Consider the following 17,418-nt stretch of genomic DNA (forward strand, 5'->3'; position numbering starts at 1 on the left):
AAGTAAATCCAATTTATTGTGAAGGAGAAAAGATTAATCACCTATAAAGGGAAACCAATTAGAATCACCTCAGATTCCTCAGCAGAGACAATCAAAGCAAGAAGAGCCTGGAATGATGTATGCCATGCCCTAAAAACAAACAACTATCAACCAAGAATACTGTACCCAACTAAACTCTCCTTCATAACTGAAGGCCAAATAAAAACCTTCCATAGCAAAGAAAAATTGAAACAATACATCTCCAAAAAACCAGCCCTACAAAAGATCCTTAAAGATGTCCTACACATAGAAAACCAACAAGACCACAATAAAGACCAAGAAACTGCACCCAAACGGAGAATCCAAGAACCACAGGAAGAACCCAGTTTTCGCAGCCCCCAAGAAGGTGGATAACATGGCAGGAACTCCCAAATACCTCTCAGTCCTTTCTCTTAGCGTTAACGGACTGAACTATCCAATTACGAGATATAGTCTGCCTAGTTGGATTAAAAAACAAGACCCCTCTATCTGCTGCCTTCAGGAGTCACATCTTGCCCATAAAAACAAACACATTTTCAATGTTAAAGGTTGGAACAAAATCTACCAAGCAAACGGCCCCCATAAACAGGCAGGAGTTGCAATCCTAATATCAGACAAAATAGACTTCAAATTAAAATTTGTGAGAAGAGATAAAGAAGGTCGCTACATACAAATTAAGGGATCTCTCTTTCAGGAGGATATTACAATTCTAAATATCTACTTGCCAAAAAATGGTGCACCCACATTTATCCAAGAAACACTACTTTCCCTCAAATCCCATATAAATCCAAAGACATTAATTATTGTGGATTTTAACACACCACTCTCCCCACTAGATAGATCAACTCGGCAAAAACTCAACAGAGAAACTGCAGATCTAAACAGCAGCATAGATCAACTAGATTTAAGAGATATCTACCGAACATTTCACCCAGCAGCATCAGAATACACGTTTTTCTCAGCAGCACATGGAACATTTTCTAAAATAGACCACATTTTAGGCCACCGAGCAAACTTGCCTAAATTAAGAAACACTGAACTTATTCCTTGCATTCTCTCTGACCACAAGGGAATAAAATTAGAACTCAACACCAAAAGCCACTAAAGAAAGTCTAGTATCACATAGAGGCTTAACAACACACTGCTGAATCACGAGTGGGCCATGGAAGAGATTAGAAAGGAAATTCAAATGTTCATGCTATTCAACAAAAATGAACACACAAATTACCAGCACCCATGGGACACAGCAAAAGCAGTACTCATTGGCAAGTTTATACCTCTGAGCTCCTACATCAACAAATTGGAGAGATCTAAAACCAACAATTTAATGACACATCTAAACCTCCTTGAAAAAAACCAGCAAGATAAACCTCAATCCATTAGACAGAAAGAAATAATTAAAATTAAATCAGAATTAAATGAATTAGAATCCAAAAAAAACTATACAAAGAATCAACAAAACAAAGAGTTAGTTCTTCGAAAAAATTAACAAAATTGACAGACCCTTAGCAAATCTTATCAGAAGAAGAAGAGAACACACCCAAATGAATAAACTCAGAGATGAGAATGGAAATATCACCACCGAAACAACCAAGATTCAAAGCATTATAAGGGAATACTTCTCAAAACTTTATGCTAATAAGTTTGAGAACTTGACAGAAATGGACCTTTTCCTAGCAAATATTGACATGCCAAAACTAAACCAAACCAATATGAGTTAAACCAGCTTAACAGGCCCATATCAAGCATTGAAATAGAAACAGAAATAAGAGGGCTGGGAAGTTGGCTCAGTGGTAGAGCGCTTGACTTGCATGCCTCAGGCCCTGGGTTCGATTCCTCAGCACCACATCAGCAAAAAGAAAAAAGCCGGAAGTGGTGCTGTGGCTCAAGTGGTAGAGCGCTAGCCTTGAGCTGAAGAGCTGAGGGACAGTGCCCAGGCCGAGTTCAGGTCCCACAACCGGACTCAAAAAAAAGGAAAAAAGAAACAGCAATAAGAGACCTTCCAGCTAAGAAAAGTCCAGGACCAGATGGTTTTACAGCGGAATTCTACACGACCTTCAAAGCAGAGCTCACACTAATACTCCTCCAACTCTTCAATGAAATTGAAAGAGAAAGTTCACTACCGAATACATTCTATGAAGCCATCATAATCCTCATCCCAAAACCAGGCAGGGAATCACCAAAGAAAGAGCACTATAGAACCATTTCTTTGATGAATATTGATGCAAAACTTCTCAACCAAATATTGTCCAACCGACTTCAACAATTCACCCAAAAAATCATACACCATGATCAAACAGGATTCATTTCAGGGATGCAAACTGGTTCCATATACGCAAATCAATTAATATTATTCATCACATCAACAGGAGCAAGAATAAGAACCACATGGTTATCTCAATAGACGCAGAAAAAGCATTCGACAAGATCCAACACCCCTTTATGATGAAGGATTTGGAAAAATTAGGAATGCATGGAACATTCCTCAATACAATAAAGGCTGTATATGACAAACCTACAGCCAGCATTATACTTAATGGTGAAAAACTAAAGCCATTTCCTCTTAATTCAGGAACAGGACAAGGATGTCCACTCTCTCCACTTCTCTTCAATCTAGTATTAGAATGCCTAGCTACAGCAATAAGACAAGATGCAGACATAAAGGGGATCCAAATAGGGAAAGAAGAAATTAAACTCTCCCTCTTTCCAGACGACATGATCTTGTATTTAAAGAATCCCAAAGACACCACTCCCAAATTACTCAAGCTGATTCAAAACTTTGGCAAAGTAGCAGGGTATAAAATTAACCTCCCAAAATCAATGGCTTTTCTGTATGCCAACAATGAGAAAAGAGTGGCTGAAATTAGGAAAGCAACTACATTTGTAATAGCCCCACAAAAAATAAAATACCTAGGAATTAACTTAACCAAAGGAGTGAAGGACCTCTATGATGAAAACTTTAAAATCTTGAAAAAGGAAATCAACACAGAACTTAAAAAATCAAAACCTCCCATGCTCCTGGATTGGAAAGATTAACATCGTGAAAATGGCAATACTTCCCAAGGCTATCTACAAATTCAACGCAATACCTATCAAAATTCCAACCTCATTCTTCAAGGAAATGGAAGAGGCAATCCAAAAATTCATATGGAACAATAAAAGACCCCGAATAGCAAAAACGCTCCTCAATGGAATGAACACTGCTGGAGGAATATCAATACCAAATTTCAAACTCTACTATAAAGCCATAGTAATCAAAACAGCTTGGTACTGGCATAAGAACAGACCTCAGGACCAATGGAATAGAATTGAAAACCCAGAAATGAACCTACAGACCTACAGCCATCTAACCTTCGATAAGGGAGGTAAAACAATAGTATGGAACAAAGACAGCCTCTTCAGTAAATGGTGCTGGCAAAATTGTTTAACTACATGTAGAAAACTAAAGCTAGATCCTTATATATCACCCTGCACCAGAATCAACTCCAAATCGATAAAAGACTTCGAAGTCAAAGCAGACACTCTGAAAACATTGCAGGATGGAATAGGAGAAACCCTAGGTCTCCTTGGCTCAGGCCGAAATTTTCTGAATAGAGACCAGGAAACACAACAAATCAAAGAAAAGTTGGACAATGGGATTCCATAAAGTTGCAGAGCTTCTGCATGGCAAAGGACATAGCTAGCAAGATCAATAGAAAGCCCAGGGATTGGGAGAAGATCTTGACTAGCCAAACAACAGAAAAGGGTCTCATATCTCAAATATACTTGGAACTCAAAAAATTAAATCCCCCAACAACAAATCCTCAAAGAAACCACTGCCCAATAAGTAAGTGGACGAAAGACTTAAAGAGAAACTTCTCTGAAGAAGAAGGAAGCATGGCCAATAGACACATGAAGAAATGCTCAACATCCCTAGCCATAAAAGAAATGCAAATCAAAACAACATTGAGATACCACCTCACACCAGTTAGAATGGCAAATGCTTGGTAAGAAATGTATGCATTATCCTGGCCATGTAATTGTAACCCCTCTGTACAGTATGTTCACAAATAAAATTAAATTAAAAAAAAAGGAAAAAAAAAGTATAACCAATTTAAGAGGTCAAATACGTATTTTGTACTGACAATCATCTTACAGAAATAACTTACTAAGTAATTATGTCGGTATCTTCTTACCTAACATACAATAAAAGCTGAAAGCGGTCTCTTTTTCTAAATTAATATTGTAAATGCTTTGATTACAATGATGTTATTATTAGACAAATAATATGTACAGAAGGGTGGTTCCACTGAAATGACATGACAGACTCTGATAAATAAAAACATTGCAACACAATTAGCTTTTTTCAGCCTCACCCTGTCCACATTGGCAAGCAACATTGCAACAGCACATGCACACATATACACATACACACATGTTCGCACATGTACACACACATATGCATGCATGCTAAATTCAGGGTTTATTGTACAAAAAATCCAAATAAAATATTAGTGATTAAGACAAATGATAATATGCCTTATTACAAAATAATACACAAACCATTACCATGCATGTTACATTTTACCTGCCTCTCCACATGTGACCACTTAATTTATTTTTAATTAATTAATTACCCTATTAATTAATTCATTTGTTTGGTGCTAATCCTAGTGCTTGAACTCAGGGCCTGGCTTTGTCCCAGAATTTATTTTTTGTTTCAGTTTTCTCAAGGCTAGCATTTTACTGCTTGTACCACAGCTCCATTTCTAGCTTTTGCTGGTTACTTTCAAATCAGAATCTAATGGACGTTTTTTTTCTTGGTCTGCTTTCAAATCACAATCCTCAGATTTCATCTTTCTTATTAACTAGTACTAAAGACATAAGCCATCAGTGTGGCTTCTACTTTTTCCTCTATAGTTATCTAATGCCCATACTTAGATAGCAATTTTAAAATGAGAGTATAGAAGCAAGATGTACAGTGATGATGCTGTCCTGTCAGAAATTCAAGTTAATAATGTAAATTTATTATTAAAACCATACACAAAAAATACGATGGTATAGTGTAAGAGAACTCACTATTGAACATATGAGCCTTAGGAGTTTTCTAATAGATCCATTATTTATTGGTACCCAACATTAGAAAAATGTATGAGGCATTGGTATAATAGAAGTCCTTTGCATGACTACATACATTCCTTGTTTTTTAAAGACACTTGCTTTCATCTAAAAAGTAGGCCTGTCTATTGTCTTCATGTGATTTTGATGATTGAAAGTGCTTAGTGAGAAGGTCAAAACGTATAGTAGTCCTTAACTACCAATTCTCATTTTCTTCTTGGAGAATATAATGATCAAATCAATAGTTCAAAATCAGCAAGCAATACTTCAGAATCATGTTTCCAGTGCAAGTGGATCACCAGTAAGAAATCCTCAATACCAATTTCCACAAAGTTTTGTCACAGATACAATCTCCCTGCCTTCTCTAGCTGCTTTACTACCTTCTTATTCCTTCATTGTACAGGAAAAGTATGATTCAACTGATTTCAGTCAGATCTGTTACTAGAATTATCAAGGACTTAGTTTATTGTCTGTAATTTTGTCAAAGTTATATCTCTCTACGTAGGCTACTAAAAATGTATTTACTAATTTCAAGTAAATACATAAATTCTATTTCCATCTCTTTTAAAAATAAATTTTTGTTTGCTCTATAAATTGATCAGAGGCATGGATTTTGTGGCTAGCTAGGTCATTACACATCTGTCTCTCTCTTTCTCTCTCCCTTTCTTGGTTCTCATAGATAATATGATTGCTCCATAATTATCCTAATTTATTTTGCTTTTATATTTTTGTTGCATCATTTCACTTTTTGCCCTGCCATTTCCCATATCATTTATATAAAAGGCATTATTTCCTATTTTCTCATTCCTAGAATAAGCTGCACATGAAGACATCACAGGTCCTCATTTTCAGTGTGTACATTTGAATATGGAGGAACATCTTTCCGCTGCTCTCCATCAATTCCCTACTCTCCAGTTAGAATAATTTCGAATAGTAAAATTGGAAAAAGAGAAAATAAATCATGATGAATAAACAGTTGCAGAAAATTCACCAGATATTTCTGACCAGTTCAACCAATGTGAACTATTAGGGAAATACATGGACGCCTCACTCCCACTGGCACTCAAAGTCTCTGTTTAAGCAATTCTTAGGAATATGGGGAACAAGATAAAAAAGTAAGGAATGGTATCAATTGCAAGAAATAAAATTGGAGAAGGATCCAAGCAAATTTCTTCATTGGGCTGCCAAAAATACTCAGCTTACTGCAGTGCGGAGACTTCTTTCTCAAAAGGCCACTCATGTGAATAGTAGGGATGATGATGAGTATACCCCTCTTCAAGAAGCCTACAGTGGACACTTAGACATTATCAGTGAGTTGATGTCTCAAGCGGCACATGCAGTAACTGTATATAACTGGACACCCCTGCACAGTGCATATACGTGGAATAATACCAGAGTGGCTTCTTTCTTACTTCATCATGATACAGCTACCAATGCCCAAACTAAAGGACTCATTTTTTAAAATTTTTTTTTTTGGGTCTGGTAGTGGGGCCTGAACTCTGGGCCTGGACGCTGTCCCTCAGCTCTTCAGCTCAAGGCTAGCACTCTACCACTTGAGCCACAGCACCACTTCTGGCTTTTTTTTCCTGCTTATGTGGTGCTGAGGAATTGAACCTAGGGCTTCATGCATGCAAGGCAAGCGCTCTACCACTGAGCCATATTCCCAGCCCAAATATTTTTGTTTGTTTGTTTTTTTGTTGTTGTGGTTTTTTTTTCAGTTGTGGGGCTTGAGCTCTGGGCTTGGGTGCTGTCGCTGTGCTCTTCAGCTCAAGGCGAGAGCTCTACTGCTTGAGCCACAGCGCCACTTCCCCAAACTAAAGAATTTTTTGACACCTTTACATCTTGCTGCTGAGAATTGAGATAACAAAGATACGCTGGATCACCTTCTGTTGAACCATTATATAAAACTAGGCCTGAAGAACAACATAGAAGAAACTGTATTTGATATTGCCAAAAGGATAACTATGTATCACTACCTCTATGAAGTTGTGATAGGCTATACAAATTGTTCACTGAAGTCCTAATGGTCGGGTTAAGTTTCTTCAATTTCAAAAATGCAAGTCCATCTTTTGTGTCCCTACAAAATATTTTCACAATCCAAATAAGAGCAATATATATATTTTTTGGTCGGTCATGGGGCTTGAACTCTGGGCCTGGGAGCTATCCCTGTGCTCTTCAGCTCAAGGTTAGTGCTCTACCACTTGAGACACAGCTCCACTTCCAGTTTTCTAGTGGTTTATTTGAGATAAGTGTACCACAGACTTTCCTTCCCAGGCTGGCTTTGAACCATGATCCTCAGATCTCAGCCTCCTGTGTAGCTAGGATTATAGGCATGAGCCACCAATGCCTGGCAGCACCAGTATTTTACTGTAAAAATTCATGGATTCCGCGGAATTCTTCCAAGTGAATTGCCTGCCTTGGATGTCAAGATGTATTCAATAGTTTTTGTATACATGTATAATAATTTCTTCAGAGTTTGTGATTTTTTAATCAGAAATAATTTTAATTTATCTGTTGAAATGAGTAGTACAGAAACTAAAATATTTCTTGTGCTTGTCCGAAAAATATATTTTAAAATATTCTATATTCTATGCTTGCAAAATGTTCATAATTTATTTTATTTTCTCCTTGATATACTTTGAATTCTACATTATTTTATAATATATAGGTTCATTAATGTGTCCTTTCCGATTGCATTCCATATAGAAACAGTTTGCGTCCTTTTTTTCTAGGACTTAATATTATTTTTATTTGGGATAAAATAACAATGTTGTCTAAATTGAAAATATTTGTAAAGTTTATGCTATGTAAATGCCTTTCTGAGGTGAAGATTTAATACACTGATGTCGAAGTAAATTATATGAATTACGTGTGTTGTTACACTTGTAATTTTGTAATCAAATTTTTAATAACTGTTTTTCATTTCTTGTATCTGAAGTATGAAAAATATGGAATACTTCTCAAATTTTCATATTATCCTTGTGCAAGTGCCATGTTAATCTCTGTATTGTAATTTGAGTATACGTGCTGCTGAAGTGTGTAGTATCCTCTAAATTTAAGTAGTTAATCATGCAATCTTTATACAGGTTTATATCTATGGGTGCATACTTGTAACAAGGAAACTTTATTGTTCCTAACAAAGCTATCGATCTTATTTCCCTAAAATTCTGTGAATAGTGGAAAATTTATATTTATCAGTCGATTGCTCACATTTGCAAAATTTTTTTTGTCAATGACTATCTTAAGTCTTTTTATATGGAATTTGATCATACTCTCAATTATTTATAGATAGGTCCAAAGGTGATGGCTTTTTCAAATACTTATTTATTCAACTGAATTTGCTTTGCGGACCTAATGGATTCAAAGTAAGCGATGCTTAAGAGCTACTTCTAAACTTCTTAAGCTGACATTTTCCCAAATGAGGTGTTACAGGAACAAATGTCTACCTGAGCCTTTACACTTCTTCCATGTGGGAACAGCCCAACCAGAATATCTTACTCTGACAGCATACATTGTCTTACTAGAAGAAAACTAATCTTGGTTACAAGGGATCATAGAGAGATGAACAGTTCAAACAGAACTGTTCAGACTAGAAGGTATTTTATCAAAATATAATTGTTTATTATACCTTCCATTTCAAAAGTAGCTAACGCCAAGAAGGTGAAAAAATTGTTCGTATGCATGATTACTTAATGTCCTGGCCTGTCTACCATCCAACCAGGCAGGAACTTACACTACTGCCTTTTTATCACCCAATATTTTCATAGTTGCAGGAGAAGTGCGTATGTTTCTCCTCGTTATTAGGCATTAAATTGGTAATGTTTTAATCACAGTGTTTCCTCTTGCCTCCATGCTGTAAATCTACAAATGGTAAATCTTTAGGTCTAACTCTATCAAACACTGAAGTAGAGATAATGGAATAATACTTTAAAACAGAGTTTCCTTTAGTACAGTAACTACAACAGAACAATACAAAATGTGTGCCTTTTAATTATATTATATATAGTTATATATTTTTTATTTATATGTGCTGATTTTATATTTCACACAATGAAACTTACTAGAATTAGTTGATAATTTGACAAATAAATTGATATTTATTTATTCCAATAAATAGGATTGGAATATAAATAATTAGGTTTAAAATATATATTAGACTATAAAAAGTATCAATGCAATGTTTTTAGTATAAACTTGTGATACATTCTAACTGTTCTTTGTCTTCTGAATCCACATGGTAAAAAAAACAATGTTTTCCTCTAATCAATAATGGATTTTATTCTGCTGCTGTTTATTCTTTTAACTCGCTTGTCCTAAACTGTTTTACTCCATATTTCTGAAGCATTCCTACTGACTATACCCAAATTTTGCTAAGATGTCTAAAAAATATTATTCTTCTGCAATACCCATGCATCCTAGGAACCCAGGTCCCAGTTACCTGCATCATCAGATAACAGGGGCAAAACTTCTCACCAAAGCCCATGCAACATATCAACACAAAGTAATCAACACAAAGACCCATCTCAATTTCGCATTTCCTATATTTCAGGGCCCCAATTCCTTGAGATGCAGGAATTAGCAGTAAGCAATTGTGAAATACAAGGCTATTAAATGAAGGATGAGATCGCAAAATTTGAGAGAAAGTACTGTAATTTAAACATTCAACTTACAGATGACCAGCCCATATGAGTGAACAAGTTCACAAAGTGTCATAAGATTATTTTTAATACCCCTCACCTATTATTAACAAAAGATTTTATTCCAACATAAGTGGGCCAAAAAATAGTTCCTGGGAGGATAGATCAATAATTGGTCTACCAAAGCCCTGAAATCTTGACTTAGAGCTCAAATGTAATTCAGAAAAACATTGGAAGCACTAAAGAGTGCTTCAAACACTGGGACTTCAGTAAAACATGTTTCTGTGGTATAAAAATGTCACTCTCAAAACAATGATAATCTACATTTAATCTCCTGAAAGTGTATTCCTTTTCAAATAAACTTTTTGAAATCACAGTCGCCAAAATAACATTTGACAAGTTGGTGATACTTAGTGACATTACAAGTTTTACAAGTATAGGGAGCAAGTTACAATAGAGTTGAATTATTTACACAGCACTAATGCCAAACATGTTCAACCATTCATTAAAGTGTAGAAATAGTACCACCCACAATTTGTGTTTTTCAGTAAGAGCCTTCCAGAAGTGTGTTAAATGGATCAGCCTCCTAAATTTCAAACCCAAACGTTGCCTAATAAATTTCATCATTTATTAAGGTACATTTTTAAAAAATCACAAATAGTTGCCTTATCATATGTTATTTTATGTTTTCCCTCTGTCTAACATAGTAAGAAATATGACTTTAAGTCTTGAATATGGGTACTCATCTGAGATATGACAAACATAATATCTATCTTCTATTTCTATCATATTCCTCTCTAGGAATAAATTCAATTTTCTTCTTTTTCCAAAACTTATGGGTAGTAGAAAATATTATTCCATGTAAAATAAAAGAATCACACCATTGTACAAAGCCATTTATAAAAATTCATAGTTAGGAATACATTCTAAACTATTTTTTAACTTTCTTTTTGACTAAAGATTAATCTTCCAAATGGGTGAGAATAAAATCATGTTTAGGTGCTTCACGTCTCCAGTCTTGCAAATTGTTCCTGCAGATGAATGAATTATGGAAATATAAGCTGACATCAGTTGAAGAATATGCAGGATTGAGACTCCATGGAATGTATATAAACCTTTCAAAGTATTATCAGATAGTTTAACAGAATGACTATCAGGAAGTTGAAACCAGAGAGGAATTATAGAAAAGACATAGAATGAATGCAAAATGAACAAGGGGCAAGTACAGATAGAATACTTAATGTACACATATGATGAAGGAAGTGGTAAATTAGAAATAAATCTTGGAGAAAGGGTTGGTTGAGAATGATGGAAGGAGTGACTCTGACCTAGGATCATTGGACAATTAGATGGATATATTTAATTGTAATGCAATTGCACAACCTTTTAAAATTCAGTTAAAAAACACAAGAAACAAAAACACACAAAAATCACAACCAAACAGCAATCTCTAGAGAGTATGAATATGACCTCTCAAAATTTGAATCAGTTAATGAAGGGCAGTCTTGGGAAAAGCAAACAAAGCTGTTCAAAGAGGGAAGTTTGGGATAGGGGAGAATTTTGAACAGAATTAGATTGTCTAAGGTTATAAATCACCTATATCTGCTGCAAACAGTATCTTTCTTCTACGAGTTTTCTGTCTGAACTGGATAATCCAGTCCTGAGACACACTTGGTAGCTTGTGAGGTAGAATGGAAGAAACAAGATAAGAACCCATTATTCCACTGGAGAGAAAACAGTCCTCTATATTTTCTCTAATCTCTCTTCACTACTCTTTCTTCATACTTTTAAGTCAATTGATTTTGAATTATATTTTTCCTTTTTCTTCTGACAAAGTAATTGGTCAAAATTATTTCATTAAATATTATTTGTCATCTTCTTCTTTCATGCTGTTTAATTGGCCAAGTGAGTCCATTGAACTTCCCTCTTGCATTTGGTTGCCATGAAACAACATCTATGTTAATGAGGAGAAATCTAATGCTAAACTTTGTCTGCAGAAAACCGTCCAAGATGCTGTGATCACAAATATTTGGCTGTATTTTTTTTCTTTTACCTTGAAAGACTTCTTCTGTCTAAAGTGCCCACAATAAAAAGTACTACATCACTTGTTGGTTCAATCAGAATTGTCTAACCTCAAAAATATATTTTGCTAACAAGATGCTTAGAGGAAACAAAAAAATACTGCACTTTTATCTTCTCTCTTAAGATTCACCTTAGATACCATATCAGGAACAGTGAAGTTATTCTATGCAAAATTATTTCAATAGATTATTTTTCTCTTGGTCTTGCATTTGTTGACCAAGATGTATGGAAGAGAATAGAGTAAAATCACCCATACCTTGGAAGAAAGTGTCTGTTACAAAAGGACAATGCTTCTATGTCCTACTTTTATGTCCTTCTCTTAGCTCTTGCCGAGTTCCAATTAATCACAGCTTCTTGGCTTCAAGTGTAATGAAGCTGAAGAGCCATACAGGCTCCACCACTGCTACATCTTCATTATTTCTCTTTTAAAACTCTTTAAGTTGCCTCATTTGGATGTGGAATTTATTTTCATGTCTTCATTCAATCAGTTCTGCATTATAGTGAGACAAATGGGCTCTGTAAAATCACTTTAGGGAGTAAAAATACTAACACAATTTATATTAAAAAGTTTTGGCCTCCCTTCACTGCAGAAAACAATACACTAAGCTAAGGCTTCTAAGAAAAATTTTTTTTATTAACTTTTCCATTTGCTCAATTCTTTTCTGAACTTTTAGGCATATGTAATAAAAGATGTCTTCACTATCTCATATTAATAAGAATATTATTTTTGTGAGCCACTTGGAAATGTGAAATCATTGGTTTGAAGTATCCAATCAGATTTTTTTCTGTGTTTCACTGCTTCACGTCCAAAGACATTGTGGAAAGTGTTACAAACAGAAAGGTGTAATCCCAACACCTTCTTTCATTGTGGAGGTCACTTTCTCCCTAAATATTTTGACTCAAATTATCTCTTTCAGAGAATTAATGTTTGATAATTAAAGGTAAATTCACAAATTTTGATGCCTCATTTTTTTAAGAACTTTTAATTTAAATTCCAATACAACCTTGTTTCAAACAGTGAGAATATAGTTCCTGGGTAAGGACAATTCTCAAGGGAACCTACAGGATTTACAGCAAGGTTTCTAAGGTCTGATTGTTTAGTGTGAAAAAGAGCCATCTTCATCCACATTGCTCCCTCTCTACTAAGTCTCCTTGGATTTCTTTGCATGAAAGCCTATTCTTCCAGGCAATTTTAAATTTTCTTAATAGGCTAAGTTGTTAAAAATTTTGAACAATTAAATTTTACCTGTCATAACTTTAAAACCCTTGAAAATCCTTTATTAGAACCGCGAATTCACCAATCCTAATTCCACCTTTACCATCAAAATGTTAACATGCTCTTTTCAGCATGTTATCAATGCAACTATTATTTTCCAGTGGCTTTGTTATGCGTATATATAACCATATTAGCTGATGCTAAGCAAAATGAATTCCAAGATATGGAACCAGATTTTTTTTTCATGTTTTTGATGAACTATGTGAATTCTGTTTTCTTTGGGTTTTCCCCTATGGTTTATCCCTGCTGTATTTCATTTTGTATTGTGTATACATTTACCTTGATTAGCGAAGGGAAAAGAAAAAAACATAATGGTGAGACAAAGAACCAAAGGCAAACCAATGCAATAACAATACTCACAAGACAATATGTTGGAACTGTACATTACAATTGTGAGGGGTGAAAGGGTGAAGGAAAACTGTGAGAAAAATGAGGGAGGGTTATCAAGTTTGAAAAGTTATGATTTAATACCTTACAATTACTGTAACCCCAATGTACATCATTTTTATAATAAAATTGAAAAAATAAGCTGCATAAAATATAATTTCACTGTATTGGCACAGTAAATAATATTCTTTATGCAGTAACATTTTAAAAATCAATACTGTTTGGCATCTAATTTGAATTAACTACCCCTTCTTTATCAGAGGGTCATCAACTTGAATGTCATCCAAGTAAACAATATTTTCACAATATACTTGCCAAATTTTTCAAAAAAGAATAAATTTAGTACTTTCTCATTCTAAAACAGAAAACAGTTTAATGCTATGGAAACCCATAACTTTTAAAAGTAAGTAAGTTGTTAAGAGGACAGAATATATGTGTTCTTCAAGATTCCTATGATTAATAGCTACTCATTTTTAAATTCTCAACCTTCCTAAGAGATTCAAAACAGTACCTGTTTGCATGTTATGTAATTCTGCAATAGATGCAGTTTCCAATAGGGTATTACAGATTGAGAACTAAACAGAAAAATAGCCACATTCTGGTAGAGGATAAAACTGTGAAGCATGTATAATAATTAATTCTTCAAGAGTAAGCAATTGTTTATGAGTAAGCTATTATTTCTATGACCATCAATCCCAAGATTTATGCCATAAAGTCATCCTAGCCCAACAGTTTCCAACTTGTAAGAGACACCTTAAAATTCCTTAATTCACATCATGAATACCTTATCTCTATTTTGAAAAATACTACACCTCTGCTAATGTGACACCCTCCTTGTTCTGAAAAGAACACAATAAACTGAGCTGCATCATTTTTCCTCCACTGGTATTCCTGAGATCAGAACACTTGCAAATACTATTTATATTTATACTTTTTAAATTATCATAGATATTCAGTATGCTAAGATAGGAAAATTATGATCCAAAGCCCACCCAAGCAGGAAGGTTTCTTAGAATCTTACCTCCAAAAATCTTCTCCACAAAAGCCAGACTCAAGTGGCCCTGAGGTTGAAGTGGTAGAGCATGAGCCTTGAGCATAAACAGGCTCAGAGACACTGTCCAGGCCAAGAGTTCAAGCTCTAGGACGAACCAATAAAACAAAAACAAAATTGAAAACAAACCCCAAAACCAGCATTTTTCTCCATGTATACAGAGGCACGTAAATAAGGAAATGGCTTCCTGTGTTACATATAGGAAGAAGAAAGAAGATGTCACACAATTACTATCTTCATACCATATTAAACCAAACCCTTAAAAAAATTGGTTTTTCTAAATGTATAAATTAATGTCATCCATTTGTTGGCAACTCTCTCTAGATTATTCACATTAACATGGTATACATGAACTGTGCGAATTATCTATTAACTATGTTCTAATTATAACTCTCTTGAAAGAATATCTACGCAAATAGAATGCCAGAATCATTTGTGAATTTTTCAATTAATCCCTCTACTTAAAAAGAATTTTGTAGTATCCTATAGAATATGAAATTACAAACAAAACCAAAAAATATATTTTAAATCTAAATTCTAATTTAACAAGGTCTACAAAGTCCTTCATTAGACGAACTTTGCTATTTCTCCAGACTTAAGCTTTTGTAATCCTTCAACATTTATTTGGAATCCAACAGAATGAGACTTAATTACTTTTGCAAATTTTTGGATGGGAATCATGAGCTATCTTGCATCTAGGGATGTTCTATAATGATGAGAGCATTTAAAACACAAGTGAGGATATATATGAGTTGCATTCAATAGGAAACTTGACTTCTCAAAACATAATGACAAAATTAGGCCAAACTTACAACTGTGTATTCCTTTCTTGTTGTTTGGTTTGTTTTACTGAGACAAAATTATTCTACCTGGTCCAGGGAAGGTATCGTTATGTAATTCCACTCTCTAATCTCCTGTCTGAGTGCTAGAATTCCAGGCTTGTATCACATTGCCCTGCCATATTTTCTTTATTTAATCTAGAAACAGACTGGCAATTCTGAACTTCTCCTATGATCTTATCCACTAGACTGACTGCTCTGACTGTTTATGTACTATTTTCAAAGATGTTTTAACATTTGACACAGGATATAAACATTTTCAGATGCACCTGCAGGGTTCCCTGACTCATTCCTCCATGGATCCTATCCCGTTAATAATGATTGCTTGACTCTCTTACTATCTTTGGTCCCTACCTCTGTAATATTCTCAACTTCTGGGGGAAAGTTCACTTGAGGGCTTTCTAATATTAAAAATTATCACTTGATTCTAGTCTTACTCAGGACCTATTTTCTATTTTTTCTAACTTTTCTACATATTCTGAGAGTTGTTTCATTTGTGTATTTTTGTGTGCACGTATAAGTGCCTCTGTGTGTATGTGCATGTTTGTATGTATGTATGCAAAAACCTAAAGGTGTTATTCAGCAATCTTGCTTGTGACTGGTATTCCAGCTTTTGGCTGGTTAATTATAGGTAGTGTCTTAAAGCCTATACTGTCCAAGCCAGATGCAAATTGAACTTCCCAGACTCCTTTACATTCTTAGGTTTTATTTTTCCAGGAGTATCAACTTTTAAACTTCAAACACTTTTGTGAGTGTAAAGTCTAACCTGTAGCCCAGATTTTTAACTCAAGAATTCATATAAAGATAGATGAACATTTACATTACATATCCTGAGTGCACACTGTTAGAAATGTGATCATAAACCAAGTTGTTGTGAGATCTGAGGATTGGGGTTTAAAGCCAGCATGGGTAGGAAAGTCCTGGAGACTCTTTTCTCCAATAATTACCAGAAAACTGGAAGTGGCACTGTGGCTCAAGTGGAAAAGCACTAGCCTTGAGCTGCATTTCAGAGGGACAGGGCCCTGTCCTATATTTCATTTTCCACAGACAACAACAACAACAAAAAAAGAATTTAAGAAAAGGAAAGAAAAAGAAATGTGATCTTAGCCACCAGATTCATTGCTAGTATAATTCCTGTTCTCTCAGATGGACTCTTTTTTTCCAGTTAAGTCTATTCTTCCATATCTGACTTACATTGGAAACAGAATCATTCTTCCATCTTCCTTTTTGCACATTTACGTGATTATCAAGCGTGATTTAGAAAGGGAGTGGCCTCATGCTTCATGTTCCACTTAGGAGTAATGCTTTCTCCGTATCACTCGCATAAATCTACATACTGGACTTGGCATTATTGTTTCAATGTTTTTTTATTTGTAGAGTTTTCTATATTGTATTGAACACATACATAAACACAGAACTTCTTTTTCTCCTATAATTGCTATTGTTTCTCTTACTGTTAACTCATGTACACTTGGGAAATTAATGCACAGCACATAGACTCACAAAAAATGATCTGAGAACCTTCTTCCCATTTAAAATTCACCTTAATTTACAGAGCACATAAGAAGTTTGAACAAAATGTTATCATGGATAATGTATTAATAAGCAATTTAAATTGCATTTCTCTTTACTAAGTTGTCTCTGAAACACATGTTACCTCATGTCCAAAAGTGTCCTTGTGCTATTTCAATGAAGCCAGAAAACAGTCATTATTTTCTGTAGCAGCACAATAGATTGTTACTGGAAATAAGTGGAAGTAACTGTTATTGGACGTGGAAACTGATCCCAGGAAAGGAATTGAACATGGAGAAATGATAAAGTTCAAGTTAACTATTGCTTTCCTTTTTACTGAACAAGAAAAGAATCCAAGGCTGGAAGGAAACTCTGTCCCTGACTTTTTTTGAGTGTGTCCTTTACTCATATAAAATTTGTCTGTAAACTTCTGGTTGAGAGTATTACAACAGGAAACAATATGCCATTTGAAGGCCAGCATAGAACAAAAGGAAGTAACTTTGTTTTAAAAGTGTTCTA

General features: G+C 34.7%; 1 non-coding gene across 1 annotated transcript; it reads right to left on the bottom strand.

Annotated features, from left to right (window-relative positions):
• Positions 1-8,057: 8,057 nt before the first annotated feature.
• Positions 8,058-8,161, bottom strand: LOC122124871. The gene has a single exon (XR_006150676.1). It is a non-coding gene; the product is annotated as a U6 spliceosomal RNA (small nuclear RNA).
• Between the last annotated feature and the right edge of the window lie 9,257 nt (positions 8,162-17,418).

This window comes from Dipodomys spectabilis, unplaced genomic scaffold (genome assembly GCF_019054845.1).
Source record: "Dipodomys spectabilis isolate Male_0828 unplaced genomic scaffold, ASM1905484v1 ptg000250l, whole genome shotgun sequence".
Classification (NCBI taxonomy): domain Eukaryota; kingdom Metazoa; phylum Chordata; class Mammalia; order Rodentia; family Heteromyidae; genus Dipodomys; species Dipodomys spectabilis.